Source organism: Mycteria americana, chromosome 5 (assembly GCF_035582795.1).
Source record: "Mycteria americana isolate JAX WOST 10 ecotype Jacksonville Zoo and Gardens chromosome 5, USCA_MyAme_1.0, whole genome shotgun sequence".
Classification (NCBI taxonomy): domain Eukaryota; kingdom Metazoa; phylum Chordata; class Aves; order Ciconiiformes; family Ciconiidae; genus Mycteria; species Mycteria americana.
In genome coordinates, this window is record NC_134369.1 from 58,822,785 (window position 1) to 58,838,975 (window position 16,191).

Genomic DNA, 16,191 nt, shown 5'->3' on the forward strand with positions numbered 1-16,191 from the left:
TACCTAGTAGCCTGCTATCTTAAAAATACAGGTCAAAAAATGGTATGTTAACCTTTTAATTTTTTTTAACCTAATAAAATAACCGACTTGTTTTGTGACCTGTAATTCTGAATCTGATTGAGTTTTCAATATACTGTAATTCACAGATTTTCTCCCCTCTAGCACTAGGTTTGTATCTGTCACATGGTTTTCAGTGTTCCTAATGAGCTGTTAACAAGCTGTCAATTACCTATGCAAATGAGGCAAGCAGAAATGGAGGGGTTGCTATACCTAGAGTTAAAGTGTGCTACCTCGGATTGTTACGAAATAAATCATTTCAGTTTTAATAGCTGTCTGTACCCATGTGGCTTGTGTCATGTAGGCACTTTTTCATTATATTATTTACCCAGCAATAAAATGCTGCAGGGGACTTTGGGGGTGATTAAAAAGCGAGGGGGAGGGGCACTCGCACAAGCAACTCCATTCTTCCCTTTGCACCTTCTGCTCTTCTTGGGTCGGGGCTACAAGGCTACAAGCTGTCAGGTGCCCCCAGCCCTGTTGAAATCAATGACAACGCCGGAGTTTAGGCCTGATCCTGCCAGAATATTTAATGAACGTCCTTGCTGAGGTATGTAATGGAGCCTCACGAGTATATAAAGTTAAAGAGAGGAACTAGGAGTTAAAATCTTGAATTTTGGAGAGAAGGGTACATTTTATATATGTATTCCCAGCCTCCTAAGAGTTTTCTACAGAAAGGCCTGGCAGGAAAAATCTTGCACTTTTATTTGCATTATCCTGTAAGGAATTCTTTCACCCTTACTAAAGTCAATGAAATTTCGCCTTTAAATTCTCTTTCCCTTTGCTTTAGCTTGCAATTGATGCTTACTGTAAAACATTTTGTGATACTTTGTATGAAGAATGTTATATAAAATGAAATTGCATTGTATTTATGACCGGCACTATAATAACGGTCTATCAGTGTTTCCATTATAAGCCCCTATTGTTGAGGGCTTTAAAACTCACCCATAAAAATTCACTCAGGACTGCAGCATGGTCTACAAAGGATAAATAAATCCCTTTGGCTATTTTTTAATTAGAATAAGTGAAATCAAGAATGGAAATTAGACTTTTAGAGGCTTTCTCTCATTTTGGTGTGTGTATGTGTGTATATACATATATTCACATTTTAAAAGATGGGTCAGAAGCATTGTTTCCATTATTTACGAATGTGTTATCAAAAAGCACCCAAAAAAGTTAATGGACTGCATTGTTTTGCTCCAGCCCATACCTAATCAGGGATGCTTGGTAAATCTTCTGGCAGGATCAGGCTTAAACTCCTGAATTGTCATTGATTTCAACAGGGTTAGGGACACCTGACAGCTTGTAGCCCCAACCCAAGAAGAGCAGAAGCTGCAAACCAGGGAAGAATGAAGTTGCTTGTGTGAATTCCCCTTCCCCCTCCACTTTTTAATCACCCCTAAAATCCCCTGCAGTGTTTTGTTGCTGGGTAAATTTGCACACTCAGCTAACTCAGCTGAAAGGTCATTGGCATATGTACTTTTCTTCTGTCCTTATGTCCATTATGTTTAAGGTTCAGGGACCTGAAGTTGTGCACACTGAAGCCAGGAAGCCTGGGGTGAAGCAGAGAGAAGTGTTCTGGTAGGAAGCCAGAAGGAGAGGAATTTGAGAGATAAAATGACATGAAAACCAGTAGATAGAAATGAATTAAATAAAATCAAGAATGCCTTTTCAGATGGGAGAAACCCCAAAGAAACAGTCTGCGGGTGAATTAGTAGGCTAAATCTTTCACTGATCAATCCTGATGGAAGCTTTCTGGTCAAAATGTCAGTGGTAACTTTATTTTCTGCTGGTATGTACAATAATCCTTTTGTTCCATCTGCAAACACTAGGGGGTAAATTTTTAGCGTGATGCTTAGGGATTTAGCTGTAGGACTCCCATTAACGATAATGGGAATCATGTAGCTTGAGCACTCTGCATCGTGCTGAATATTTACCCCTCAGTTCAGAGCACTCTCTCGTTGAATTTTTAATTATATTTACAGATAAATTCCATAACCAAATATCATCAGCTCTCAAGCAGATTGTTTTATTAAAAGGTGCAGATTTCCAACTTCATTTTGAGCTGCAACCTACAGTGATTGGTTTAGCAGCTGAGTAATTTTTTTTAAGTGTCTATTTAATAATGCTTGATTTGTCAGCTTCAGAGCGTTTGGGAGACAATAAATATTAGAAAGCATCCCACCCTGCATGCACGCACCAGAGAAATGCAAAATGTGAATATTCTACCTTGTACTGAGCTTTCAAAAGGTGTGTTATGAGGCAGCTTCTCCACAAGCTCTTTCTGGGAAATACTGCTTCTGCATAAATCTGTGGTTAAAATCAGTAGTAGTATACAAACATTCAGCACTAATATGACATAGGTGGTATAGTTTTATTTGTATTTGTGAAGATAAATGATAGGAGTCAAAAAGTTAGGAGATTTGCCCTAGGCCAAAGGGGTTAATGTAAGAGAGGATATTAGAATTCTAGAGTCCCTCGCTTCCATGCTCTATAGCCTATACTTACACCAAAATCTAACACCAGTATAAGCAGATATAGAAGAGATGGTGCACATACTGATCTGCTTAGCTCCTCCCTGAGGCACAGTTCCAGTTGCTTTTGCAGCTCTTAATTCTTGAAGTAGCTACGGCCAGCTCTGCTGTGACACTGTTGAAGTGACCTGTGAAGTAAGAATGATTCTTCTGTTTTAGTTCATGTTTGTCTAGCTGGGACAGTAGAGATGCTCTTTGTTTTAAGATATGGGTCAGATTACTCTCTCTTTCCAGGTGTTTTGTAAAGGAGACTTAAAGGCTGCTCAGCTAGTCATGGAGGGCTGTGGTGTAGCTATATTTCTGGTGCAGCTATTCTAGGGACCCCCATGCCAGTCCTCAGCTGCTGTCAGCAGAGGTGTTATGAATAAGAGCACAAATTGTAACATCTTTTTAGTGCCACTCATGACTGATACATTTCACATGTCACTTTGGCTTGCGCCAGAGGACTGGACTGACGCAGAGCAATCCAGAGATCAAAAAAGCACGAAGGCATTTTGACTGAGCCTTGCTGTCCCCGCCAGTTTCTTCCCATATGATGATTAGTTGTCCTCAGTTGAAACAGCTATTTCAAAGTGTGTAACCATAAAAGATTGCCTGCATAGGAGGTTGCCTTTGAAGATTTTTTGATACTCTGTAAATGAGCCCAAGAAATCTATAAACTTAAAGTTTCTGCATCAATCAATGCACAAGAACTGCCCTCATGTGAAAGTGCATGCCTTGGCTCCTTTGGAGGTGCGGTGTTTTCTGTGAAGGGGATAACTGCATTCGAGCAATTGACTTGAGAGCAGAGACCCTCCCAGGGTATGTTTATACTTAATCCGTTCAATTCATACTACAACCACCAGAGTTCGGATAAAACACATACTGCTTCCTCACCCTTTCCAGTAACCTACCAGTGTGTGAAGGAGCGATGCAGTGCCTCTGCCTGCCCCCGGAGTTCGGGTTTGCAGTCCCACAGTTCCCTCCGCACCAGAGCGGGGCTGGTGGAGCGTCCGTTTGACTTTGGTAGAACATAACTGAACACCCATCTCCATTCATGGCAGCAGTCTTGAATCAGGACTGATTCCCTCTCAAAGTCGGTGGAAATCCCCATTATGGTTGATAGCCTGAGATCAAACCAGCATATCCTTTGGAAAAAAAATGAATAGTGATCAGTCTCTCTTCCCAATGCTGGTGATTGACAGTACAAGACAATGGGAGAACCTCCACAATATTTTTCCCAAGAAAACTTATTTTTTGTATGCTAATCTTGTATCTGAATATATACCCTAATCCTAGTATTCATATCTCTGCCCTCGGTAATCATCAGCCCATCTCTAATGTTTCTTTTGTTCAGAAAAGGTAAACTCTTCTCACTTTTCAGTAGCAGATTACACAAAGGGAACTTTATGGTATATATTACACTCACAAAGCAGTTTTCTCCATCTTGCAATCACTTTAAAAAAAAAAAAAACTTTCTTCTTATCTCATCTTCCTTCCTGCATGAATGTCTGAGATAATCAATGAAGTTCCTGTGTAGAGAATAAATTGAGCTCGAATGGCTCCTCTTAAACTGTACAATCAAAGAAAGAGGAGGTTTTTGCTGATGATTTTGATATTCAGTTTAACTTTCTTCACCAGGCTGTCAGCTCAGTGAAAGTGAGGTCAATCTGACCACACTCTTCCTAAAGGATCCTCTTCTGAACCATCTACTTGAGTATACATCTCCTGACAAATCAATGGCAGAATGGAGAGGTATGTACTTTGCCCAGAGACCTGTGGGCTGATTGTCCTTTGCCGTGCATCTTACGTAGCCGTTGAGGTGAGTGCAGCGTGGGTGTAAGACAGTGCCTGATAACAATAGTAATGTTTAGCATCTGTATCCCGGTGATGTAAATGCCTGCCTGAAGATGCAGGGCAACAGAGATGCAGACCTCTGTCCTACAACGTGAAGAGATTCAGATCATGGCAAGTGTGGGGGGATATGGGCACTCATACTCACACAGACACACAAAGAAACTGCTTCTGTGAAATGGTGGTAAATGAGTGACAAATTTAAACTAAGGTTCTGGAGTTGCTGATTCAGAAATCTGAGTTTTTCACAGGACAGATGTTGGGAGGCAAACCCCTAAGCATAATATAGGAACTTACAGAGACCAAGAAACCTGCTCTTCCCTCTTTCAGTGTAATTTTGCATTTCTTGGACAGGAGCACTTGCTGCAAGCTCTGGGGTAGCGGCTGTCGCGCTCTTGTGAAGTTATAGCACGGTGGGGCTGCTGCACAAGAGCAACATAAGTAAGTGTAACGAATGTGACTAAAAAACCCCCAAACATTCTTTTGCTAAATTATCCAGATCCAGCCAAATTTCTCAGGAGTGAATAACAGTTGTTTGAACCAATTCAGATCTGTCTCTAGGGTCACTACCCTCAGACATTTACCAGTATGGGACTTTCCTGCTCAAGATGAGAAAGGAGCTGTAGAGGAGGAACAAAACTCAAGGGCAGATCTGGAATGCTGGAAAACTGCTTAGCTTGAGAGAGTTCCTTAAAATTCACACCTAGGGTCGCTGAATCTGTGCCTTGCACTTGGGCCTGAGAGGTTTCGTTGGTGAATCAGATTCATCTGTTCACGGACAAACCCTCATCCCTCATCCTCCCCCTTTCCTCCCACAAGTTCTCTTCTGAGCTTGTCTGCATCCTGATGTGAAATGAAGTGGTATGTATGAGAATAAGGGTATTACATCCTGGGTAATATCCATTATGTTGCTCTCTATTAGCTCTCAATTCTTGGGAGTGCATTACTGCATTATTTCTTTTGTGCTAACGCTATTCCATCAAGGCCAGTGCTGGCTTACTCAGTTGTATCAATGATTTCTTCTAAGGCGGCCTAGACAATATATTGTAATATATATTATACTATGTGATTTTTAAATCAGCCTTGCAAATGTATTCTGAAAATTTTGTAGCTCTTCAGACAAATCCTATTGTCCATAATTTTTAATGATGATTGCTGATTAGCAGAAAACAAATAAAGAGGTGATTTTTATACACGTAAAAAAGATCAACTGAGTGAACACAATTCTTTGGGAAGCTTAGGAATGAGAATTTTGCTTTGACCCATATTGTAGAAAGCTTTTCAGTTGTCTAATAAAAGAGGAAACAAAACACATTAAATAATTTTGGAATTGTATATGTTATAATACAAAAGTGTCAAAAAGTTAAATGTGAATTGAAACATATTTTCAGTTACTCTGAATTACAATTGTATTCAGATAATTTTTTCAGCTGAACAAATGAATTAAAGTTTATTCCTTCAATCTTAAGAGCATTAAAATAATGCTACTTTTCTATTCTGTGAATGCAATTTTAGACAGCTAAGATCACATTTCTAGTCTAGAAATGTTACAATATTTAAAATAACGTTGATATTTAGGAACATTTTAAAGCTTTTAAAAAAAATGGTTTCTTACCATGCTTATGTTCTTCCCAGGAAAAGTTGTCATTGCTGGAGTGCTTTTAAAATTCCTTTGTATCCCATGTTAACAGTGAATGATGTTAATGTACGGTTGTTTTTCTTAGCAATGTATATTGTATAGTCAAACTTTCTATGAATGGTGATATTCATTAACCTAAAAAGTCTTAAGCCAAATACGGGGGACAGCCTGATCCAGCCTGTGTATGTAGCTGATCCGTCACTTACAAGCAGAGAGGGCAAGGCTGTTGTGTTACTCAGCACAACTTGGAGAGATGTGTGGTGCTCTCAGCTCCGCTTGCACCGTTTACAGCTGCCTGGGGGTTGCTCTGGTTTGTGCTAGATAACCTGAAGCGTATACTGTAGTAGCTGGGCAAAGCCGTAGCACATTATACGTTCCTACAGAGAAAAGTGTTGCCAGCACCGTGCGGGGCAGGAGTGCTCTGTCCCGGCTGAGGTTGCCTTCTCTGGGTTGCCTTACGCCTGCTCTGTGCACATAGGCAATGCAAGGGGCAGGCATAGGAGAGGAGGTATTTTTGAGTGGCCACGTTAAACGAGGCTGAACTGAGGATGTGCAGGACTCAGGCATGATTCCCTGTTGCTGGCCATGCTCCGCTCCTCAAGTCTGAGTGGGTAAAGTTTAGGAAGCTCCCTGCAGTCAAAGAGTCCTGACCTCTCGCTATGACCGCTCAGCTGGCGCAGGGTTTTTTGTTTGTGTTGGGGACACCTTTCTACTCAAAGACAGTGCTCACCTGCCTTCTCACACTAAATTTTCACAGTGTTTCATTGTATTCTGGCCAGAATGATGCTGCATGTTTATTTGAGAGATGAAGCTTAAGAATAGAAGTGTATGCAAGACAAAAGAGAAAAGAGGGGTGGAAGGAGAGAGGACTGGTGCTGGGAGGGATAGGTGAAGAGCAGGAGGGATGCAGGATGTTTATCAGAAAGACCAAGCTGAAAGGCATGTAAATCCAGTTAACAGCTTGAAAACAGGTAGCCACATTAAAGGAAGTGGAAATAAAGTCAATTAGTGGCAGGAGGCATTAGTTGGGGGTGTCAGCTGGTGAACGGTGACTAATTTGATATAGTCTAATCACATAGTTTGGCTATTTGATTACCAAATTGAGATCTAAACACTGGTCTTTCCAGGGCAATCACTTCAGAAAAGAGGGTAGATGGAATCATCATGAGATCTGATCCATTCCTTAATTGAAATTAGTTTTAAATAGCTGTAACACATGTAAAACCCAAGAAGCAAATAGTTGCTGAGACATGGTGTGAAACATGGCTGTTTGGGGAAGCTGAGGATGCATGAATAAGGACTGGACTGGGCTAACCTGTGAATGTGCACATGGAGGTTCACACGCGTGTGCACCAAGAGTGAGCCTGTAGAGACACTTCCCTGTCTGCTGTGCTCGTAGTCTCTAACTCACTCTCCATTGACAGTTGCTCCTGTTCGGATGAAATGGGTCAAGAATGCCAGGAATCAGCTCACTTCTCAGTGACTAGCTGGTGGAGATGAACTAATACACATCCAAAGGCAGTATGTACCTTGCACACCTGCATAAGAGCCTGGGCAGCCTCTCTAGCACTGTTTACTATCTGGCATTAACAGGAATGGGTGGGTAGGAGAGAAGCAGAGGAAACAGGAGACATATAAAGTGATTTTTTTTTTCCCGACAATCAATGGTTTAGAAATTTCCTGAATCAGAGGTTGTATCCAGACTTCAGAAGCTATCCTCCACAAATTTGTCTAATCTTTTCAAATCTATTAGTATTTTTAGCCTCTTATAATAAACTTTCAGCAGAAAATTTGCACGATTATGTGCTCTGTGGAAAAAATGGCTTCTTCTATTGTAAATGTGGTACTTGCTCACTTCATCGGGTGCCCCTTCCTTCTTACACTGTGGGAAGAGGAGTAATCAATGCCTCGTGCTTCCGCGGGGCTGTTTGTGACCTTACACGTCTCTGTCAAGTCCTCCTCATTTATCTATCTTGCTCACTAAAAGATGTGAACTTCTCACATATCCTTTGTCCTCAACCATGCTGACCTTCCCTCTACCTTTTCTAGCTCTTTTTCATACTTGATGACTGGGGCCAGGTGTATTGTTCAAGGTGTTCCTCCCTCTGCCTCATTTGCCCATCCAGTCATTGTTGGTGTATATACGTTGCAGGAAGAGGAAGGGCATCCAGTGGAAGAGGGCTTCTCCGGCAATTTTGCCATTGCATTCCTGAAAGTATTTTGCCCATTCTGGAGCTTACCTCAAGGCTGGACACAGCAAGAGCTCTGCCCATATCATAGGCAGTATTTCTAGTGTCTGTGATCTGTTAAGTGGAGCAAGAAAGTGCAGTGTGTATCTCCTTTAAAGGACATATTTGATGTTACATTGTGTCTGTAATCAAGCCGGTCATGATTCAGCAAAAAGTTACCAATCTTTATGCAAAGAAACAGCCTCAGTGAGATGCTTAGAGTTAGGCATGTGCTTAACTATTTTGCTAAATTCTTTTAAACTAATGTGAAAGGTGAGCAAGGGAGCAGAGAGATGCAAAAGTTTTCATTCCTGCTTGCTAGCACATATCATAAGTGTGGACAATGCCGAATGGATGCTTTAGAGAAACAGAAAATCATGCCCCAAATGCCTCCGTGTATAAGGGAGCCGCTCCAATTTGCACTAGAGCTGAAATGTAATCTAAGTTCTTTTTCTTTGCAGGTAGGGATGAATACCAGCCAGGAACAAAAGAACAAGTGAACAAAGTATTCTAGGCAATTTTTGCAAAGAATTTCTTTTTTTAGGTTGGTCTGGGGATCATCAGGATTGGACCTTAGCACCAGCAACCTCCAGCAGACTGCAGTGGCTCTGCCTTTAATACACTTCCACCCCTGTTTGTTATACAGACGTAATACTGAACACACGAGGCAGACAGCTGCCCTGAGGCATTCTCCGTAAAAACTTTCATATCACAACGGAACTGAACGTACCATTATAACACCACGTCTCCTCTTCTTCACGGTAAGAATTGTTCTGAAAACCAGGCAATGTCATGGAAATGTTATAATAGACACATCCAGAATATATGCGCGAGTTAGTCGTCCCCAGTGATATATTTAAGCTGGTCCTTTTACTATACATAGAACAGGTTAAATATAATTAACATTGGTCAAAGGGTCCTTTTACTTTACATACTTTATGAATGTATTACCTCAATTATCAGGAAGGAAAAAGTGAAAGTGTATTTCTTAATATCTGCTGGTATAAGCTCCTCTAAGACATTTCCATCGCAAAATGCATTTTTGCTCTCCGAGAAGCATGAATATTTTCCCTCTCCCTAAATCCCATAATTGTTTTATTGCTACATTAAAAAATGTAAATAATCATTCCCCTCCCCATAATAAATTAGACGCAACCTGTCTAGCTCTGAAAATGAACATTTCAATATCTTCAGACACACAATGACATCATATCAATATTTAAAATCATTTTATGCATGTATTCCAGGTTGTCCAACTTCATTAAGGGCATTCATCAGCCCTCCGGCTACAGTGTATTCCCATTGGAGTTGTAGGCCTCAGGCCGTACCAAACAGAAATTTAAACTAACTTGCCTTTTTAATTCACATTATTCTCAAATATTCTCTTTTTTAACCCCCTGCCATGACTAAGGCATTTAGACCTGGCTATGATTTTGTGCACGTCAACATTTAACAGACAAAATCCTCATTTTTATGTCAGAACTTGAGTACTTGAAAATAATAGTCATTCCCCTTTAATTTCTCTCCTTCTCTTTCCTCATCCATCCCTATTTCCTGGGTGCAATAATAACTGTGCTTCTTTTAATGCCGTATGCTAAGTTAATTATTTGAGCTACAGGTTGATAGGGATATGGGGTTGTTGGGTTTTTATGTTTAAAAATTTACAAACATATCAAACATATTAAGTTTCATTCTTTTTCTCTCTCTTTCTCTTTCCAAAATAATAAAAAAAACCCCTCTTGATCTATTTTTTATACAGCTGAGGATGCGCAGCATGAATACATATCCCTGCTAGTGGCATGAAACACTGTGCTATTAGTATAAAACTTTTTTTCCCTACAAACAAAACAAACAGTCTTCCCATTGTTCTGGTCTATGGGATGACTGCGGATCTGCTCCCCAAGATGTTTAATGATCCTCAAAATTGCCAGGTAAAACTCACACTACACAGCACAGGAAAGAAAATTGTGATATCAAAACCACTTTCTTTGCTACTGGCCAGACAGTGTAGATTTGGCTGAAGCCTCTGATTTATCCTCCCTGATTTGTGTGGAAAGCGTTTAAATAGCCATAATTTTTTACAAAAAAGGATGGAAACATGTGGAAGTAGCCAAGTTAATATAATGTGCATCTGGGGATGGAACAAGCCTGGGAGAGATATTGGGGACTGAAAATGTAAAAGTTGGTGTAATACAGGTCAGTGTTATTAGCTCTTCTGTCCAAAATGTTCTGACCATGTCGTAACTGTGTACATGGCCAGCGACCTGACCAGTGTCCACTGATGTGTTATGACTCATTCGCCTCCAAAAAGGAAAGGTGAAAGAAGAAGGAATTAAAAGAAGAGGAAAAACCCAGTAACTGCAGGGCCAGCTTTTGGATCTTTTTTCCATAAGTAACATTTTTTTAAAGAACTGTGTTGCTCTCAATTTCCTTCTGCTCTCTGCATCTCTCTTCCCTCTCCCTCCCCGCCTTGTTCCAGTGTTCCTGCAGCCACTTCTTTCTTTATGTCACTCCAACCCTCTCCCTTTTTTCATTTTGTTCCTCTGGCTTTCACAGCCCTCTGGATTGAAGACCTCTCTCAGTTATGACACACAATGCAGTCTGTCAAAGTAAGGGAAGTTCAACCTGCCCTGGTTACCTGGGGTTCCTTTGGCAGTGGTACAACTAATCATTGTCTACGTTTTATCCTTCTAGAAAGAAGCAGGTGCTGTCTCTTCTGTTGAGGTCCTGGATACCATTCCCATCCAGCAAAGCTCTGAGGCTCAGTTTCTCAAAGACATAGAAATCCACAAAAAGATTCAGCCTCCTGAGGCCAAAGTTTGCTGTCTGAAAACACTATTCAGCTCCAGGCAAGTGGAAGCAAGTCAAGGGCTTCCATAAATCTGTACCTTACCACAGCTAAGAAGCTGCTTGAAATATTCCCACTGCAGCCCAGAAAGCTCCACAGTGGGTTTTTTTTTAAACCTAGTTATCGTCAGACTCACTCCTTTAAACGTACCCGGGAAAAAGTCCCACTCTCCAGCCACGAGGTGCTCTGAGTCATTTTGTCTCCTGTCCCAGTGGGGATTATCCTTATTGTGGTGAGGTCTGCTGTGCCAGGCATGCCCAGATATCTTCACTTACAGTCTTCATCTTGAGGGCAATGCTAGAGAAGAGTAGTTCTGCTGATGACAGCCACCCAGTCAGTGAAGGCAGTCTGGCGGCTGCTTGTTTCCTCTCTACAGTCACTGGCCAACCTGATTATGGAAGAGTTGGAGCTGTTGGGGGAGTTTGTGTCCTTTGAAACTACTGGCAGGTACTCTATAATAAATGAGTTGGCTTTCTTCCTGGAGATCGTGTTGCGGTGTGGCCCCTTCTCCGCAGACTCCAGGGCAAGCTACCCTTGGAGACAGAACCTATTCTCCCAACACACTGCAAGTACAAGCTAATCCTAACATTTCCATTGCCGGCCAGACCCTATCCGCAGAGGTAAAAAAAAGAGCTGGAAAAGAGAAGATGTTTGAGACAGGGAATGCCCCTGACTGTTTAAGTAGATCACTGAGAAGGGTGATGGTGGTGGTGGTGGTGGTGGTGAAAGGACAGTCAAGATTAGATCTCTGGGAGCTATTGCAGTAAGTTATATAAATAAGAATAATAACAACAGGAGAAGAGAAAGGGAAAGGGGCCTGTGAAATGATCACAGCAAGGAACAGGATGTGAGAAGAAGACTTTGACAGCAGAGCTGGGAAGGAAAAGAATCAACATCATAAGGGATGAATAGAGAAGGCAACGGATAAAGAGGAAGAGATGTAGGGAAAGGGCAAGCAGACAGGCAAAGAATAGAGAGGAGGAGACACAGAAATACAGAGTAATGAAAAGAAGTAGAATACTAGAAAAACTGGAGAGATACTTAAACCACAAAAAGTCCTGAAACTGAAGCTAAGTGAGAATAAAGGGGATGGAAAAGAAAAGAAAAAGTAAAAAAATAAAAAGGACGCCTGATAAAGAAATAAATGTAGAAAATATATTTAAAATGAAAAAAGAAAAAAAAGGAAGAGAAAGCGATTCTATGGAGACGGAGAGAGAATATGAATGGGAAACTAAGGGCAGTTTTATATTTTGTAAAGTACAGAAATAAAAGGCCATAAAAAGGGCTATATAAAAACTTATCATTACCGTTGGTTATTTATTGCCCCGTTCTCATCAGGCAAGCTACACTGCTGTAGCGATGTCCAGGCCTTGGAAGAGGATGGTGCCACTTATCATACTAGTTTAGATAAAGAGGTCTATTTTTACGTTTGCAGACAGACTCTTTGGGGCTGTGGCATCCTCATAACTGAGACCTGTGTAGTGCAAATGAAAGGAGTTTGCTGGACTGATAAAGCAATGGTTTCCTCTGGGTCTTGGGCTCCATGTCCACTCCCTGCCAGGACAGGTATGTCCCACACATGTAATACCCATATGTGTTGTTGACAAGTCCCTCCGTCCGTGAGGTTGTGGGCATCATGGGGAGTGGCATTTCGGGTCAGGCTTGAGGTGCATTGGGAGAGGAGGGTGCGTGGTGGAGGTTACAGCGTGCCAGACTGTGCTACGCCTGGCTACAGCCAATGCTTTTTGCTCTCTCATTTTCATGAACACATCATTCATTCATAAATTTTTAAAGGAGAAAGAATCATCATTTAATGAACCTTTGTGAAGAAAACGGAACAAGGGAGAAAAGAAACACTGTGAGCTCCTTACTCCCTAGACTTATGACCTGCATAACTCCAATCGTTGTGTTATTTAGACAGCCTTCCTATTTAGCAGACATTAAATTTGTATGCTCCCACATGGTTGAGTTGCTACTTTTTTTTATCCATGCAGCTGGAATTCTCTGAGGGAACATGATGGGTTAGGGGGAGGAGGGGAGGTGAGGACAGCCATCTCCAAAATGCGGTGGATGTGCCTTTCCGGCTCTATGCTGGTTGCACTCAGGCAGGTACAAGCTGACGGGAATTGGCGGTGGCAGCCATGCGAACGAGGTCAGAGTTGGTTCCTCCGTGGCTTTTTTATTCTTCCGAGTGCTCTGAAAATGTGGGTGTGCATGTTAAAACTGCCCTATGAGGCAGCTCTGACATGTGGGGCTGCCTGGCACAAACACAGCACATAATAACACAAACTATTTGGCAGCATTACAGGGCTAATCTTTACGTAACTGTTCCCGAACAACTTCTCTAGCACACTGAGCACAAACAAGCTTTCCATCAGCCTTCGGCTGCATGCAGATTGTCTTCTGTCACCTGCTTCTCTGCTGAGCAAATACTGGCTGTGGTCATGGCAAGGAAAACCTTCTTTTGCATTCGTAACTGACTCTCCCTAAATTGCCTCCTTGTTTTCCAAGGCTATTCATGGACCATAGGCATGTTTGTCAAGAACGTCCTATTTTATAGAATTTTTCCTCTTAAGCACAGATGTATGCAGGAAACTATGTTGTGGATTGTTTTCAGGAGAGCAGTGGGACAACAGGGTCTGATTTTTCAATAGCTGCTCTCCTGTTGACTAAAGTCATAGGAGAAAGGATGTCTTCTATAGTTAAGACATTGGTGTGGGACTTTGGGGACCTGAGATTGGAATAATAATGTTCCTTCTACCCTTTGCCCCTCTTGTCACATTTCAATGTAAGCTCTTTACGATTATCTCCGAGAGTTTTGTTGCCTGGTTCAATGGGGCCTGGTGTCCTTTAAGGCTTTTGTGCTGCAGACAGCAACACCAGGGCACATACCGACAATAACAAAATCAGGGGAAGAAAATGAAGACTAGAGCTTCCCAAATACCTTTGATCAGTGCTGGTAATGGGTCTCCTGCTCTTGCACAAAGGTGATCAGGTGCAACCTCTTCTTTGGCAGGCAGAAGATGAGTGTTTCCAGCTGTTTCCCCCGACCTCAGGTACCACCGTCGCCCAGTGCCACCCGGTGCCACCTCCCCACCCACAGCGCTCCTCGATTTGGGTGCTCTTTTCACTCAGCGTTGCGCAGCCACAACACATGTGCTGCTGCACAGCAAAGCCATGTGGCAAATATATAAAAGTATGTACGTTTCTGAATGCTGGAAGAGAGCCCTAATTTTGTTGGCAGCGAAGCTGACTCTCCTTCTTTCCTCGGAGCGGGGCCCGCAGCATTCCTCGGTCCCACAGACATAAACCCTCCCTGGATTTCTCCCGGCGCGGCGGCGGGCTGCCAGCCTGCGTGTTCACCATGGGCAGCCGCTCCGGGAGGGGCAACGCCTCTGCCTCGATGCTCAGGGAGGCTGAGCTCTCGGCGGATTCCTCTTGCTGCCTCCAATGCGGCATAGGTCGAACCAGGGACCCTCTCCTGGTTCTCGGTTTAATCTTAGCTCGTGAGGAAACGTTGCATACCAGGAGGAAGGCAAAGCAAAAGGGGATTGCCAGACCCAAATGTTCCACAGTCGTGAAGATGGTTTCTAAATACTGAGCTTTAAAGATAATTTGGTTTGCATGGGGAGGGGTGAGAAGGGGGAGATCTTTCTATTTGCCTGCTGGGATTTGGAGTCTATAGTTTCTTGGGGACACACTTCCAAGTTTTTATCATCAACTATAGAGGTTAGAAAACACACTCTCATGTTAAATGAAAGCTGAAATTCCCCCTAGTCCTACACATCGATGATTTGGAGCTTTAACCCTGACTAAATTGCAACAAAATCTTCAGAATTGGCCTGTGCAAGATGTCTTTCACCAAAGAAAGAAAAATCCATACAAAAAAAGTTGTTAAGCAGTCCTGGGCAAGTGCAACTGTTAAGGGAGCAAGCACTCAGATACAACCAGGAAGGAGGAGAGGCATTTTCTGTGATGTGAAGGAAGTTCATGTAGCTAAAGGTGAGGAGACAGGGTCACCATGGTCTATTCCCAAGACCATCCTATCGCTCCAGCAGTGTATTGATTTGTGGATCTCTGCAAAGCATACAGACCAGGTCCAAGATGTCCCTACAATTCTTTTTAATCCCTTGAAGGTATGGATTTTTTCTTCTCTCGCCTACTTTTTTCTCCATCTCCCTTTCACTTTCAGTGGGTTTCAGGGCAGGAGGGGGTTAGTGTTATTATTTTAATTATTGTCCTCCTTTTGTTTTACATAGGGTTCAATTTTTAAATCATTCATGAGTTTGCCTACAATGATGGAATGCTTTTTGATTTGCTTCCAAAAAGAAGTGTGTGTTAAAAAAAAAAGAAACCGAAGTGCTCCAGTGATTTTAAATTGTTCTGCGTAGTGCATGCCCAGAACTCCGATCCTTTCCAAATGCAATGCTTCACTTTTTTTTTTTTTTTTTTTTTTTAAGAGCACTTCATTTTGGAAGTGAATAGGGTGCTCTGGGCACGGGCACTGCAGACCAATTTAGATTTCCTAGATTGCTTCAATAATCTGAAGAGTACTCCAGTCATTTTTAACTATTCTCCACCACATGCCTGCAAACCCATTCATTTTTTAACTGAAGTGACTATACTTAGGATAAACTCCGCTGTTCATTTGAAATTGTTCCATTCTGCATATCCACAGACTTCGAATTCCAATAAAGAAACTTAATACAACATTTTGCTGTAAGAATGTGTTAACACTTCATGCCATAATGTTATTGGTCAACATTTCTTATGCAGTGCTCCTTGTTGTCTGAGGCAGGGCCATGTCACCACTGCCAGTTTGCTGCAGGAGATATTCCCATAATTAGGCAATCCAATGTTTACAGTTTTGGTTCCCCCCCCCCCCCCCCCCCCGGTGTTTCTCCTTTATGCAGCCCTGAGATTCAATTTCTTTTATGGCTTTTTAATCCACAGATCAAAATGTTTTTGCAGATAGTTAAAACCCCCAGTACCTTTATGGCACACATATTTTATTTTCAGTTTTGGTAGGCAGTGTAGTGCATCACCGCACGT

At 42.0% G+C, this 16,191-nt stretch overlaps 1 long non-coding RNA gene across 4 annotated transcripts in view; it reads left to right on the forward strand.

Annotated features, from left to right (window-relative positions):
* LOC142410646 (uncharacterized) overlaps positions 1-15,542 on the forward strand; it is a 95,329-nt gene extending 79,787 nt beyond the window's left edge. For 2 of the 4 annotated variants that reach the window (XR_012775961.1, XR_012775959.1), the window contains 4 exons: positions 4,212-4,325; positions 4,779-4,865; positions 8,753-9,052; positions 10,986-13,052. This is a non-coding gene — a long non-coding RNA (uncharacterized LOC142410646). Of the gene's footprint in view, positions 1-4,211; positions 4,326-4,778; positions 4,866-8,752; positions 9,053-10,985; positions 13,053-14,159 lie in introns of those variants that run through there. The other 2 variants (XR_012775962.1, XR_012775960.1) reach the window with 2 other exon arrangements.
* The last annotated feature ends 649 nt before the right edge of the window (positions 15,543-16,191 follow it).